Here is a 507-nt window from a genome sequence, read left to right as displayed (position 1 = left end):
GGCGGCAGGAGTGCGCGGCGGCGGGTGTCCGCGGTGTCCCTCCGCCGCCGGGAGCGCAGGGGCACTCGGCGTCTCCCCGGACGGGGCGAGGAGGTCGCGAGCTCCGCCGGGAGGAACAAGAAGAAACTTCGGAGCGCGGCGACCAGCGCGGCGCTCGCCTGGCTCGGCAGGGCGGCGGAACGAGGGCTCCCCGCAGGAAAAGAGGAGAAGGAGGAGGAAGCGGCGGCCGGTCCGCGCCGCCACCCCGCGGGGTCTCTGCCGGGGAGCCCGGGGGACTCTTTCTCGCGGGGCGCGGCGGAGGGATCTCCAGGCGGCTCTCCCCGCCGCCTCCCCCCTGCGCCGCTCGCCCCTCGGCGCCGCCATCTTGGATTTTAATCCGCCATTTTTTTTCCTCCCCCCACTCGGAATTATTTTTTATCACTATCGCCGCTTTTTTTTTTTTCTCCCCCCTTCCTTAGTTTTCCTCCCCACTCCGCCCCTCCCTGGCTCGGTCTTCACTTTCCCCCC

Source organism: Sylvia atricapilla, chromosome 6, assembly GCF_009819655.1.
Source record: "Sylvia atricapilla isolate bSylAtr1 chromosome 6, bSylAtr1.pri, whole genome shotgun sequence".
NCBI classification, from domain to species: Eukaryota; Metazoa; Chordata; class Aves; order Passeriformes; family Sylviidae; genus Sylvia; species Sylvia atricapilla.
This window is presented reverse-complemented; position numbering follows the sequence as displayed.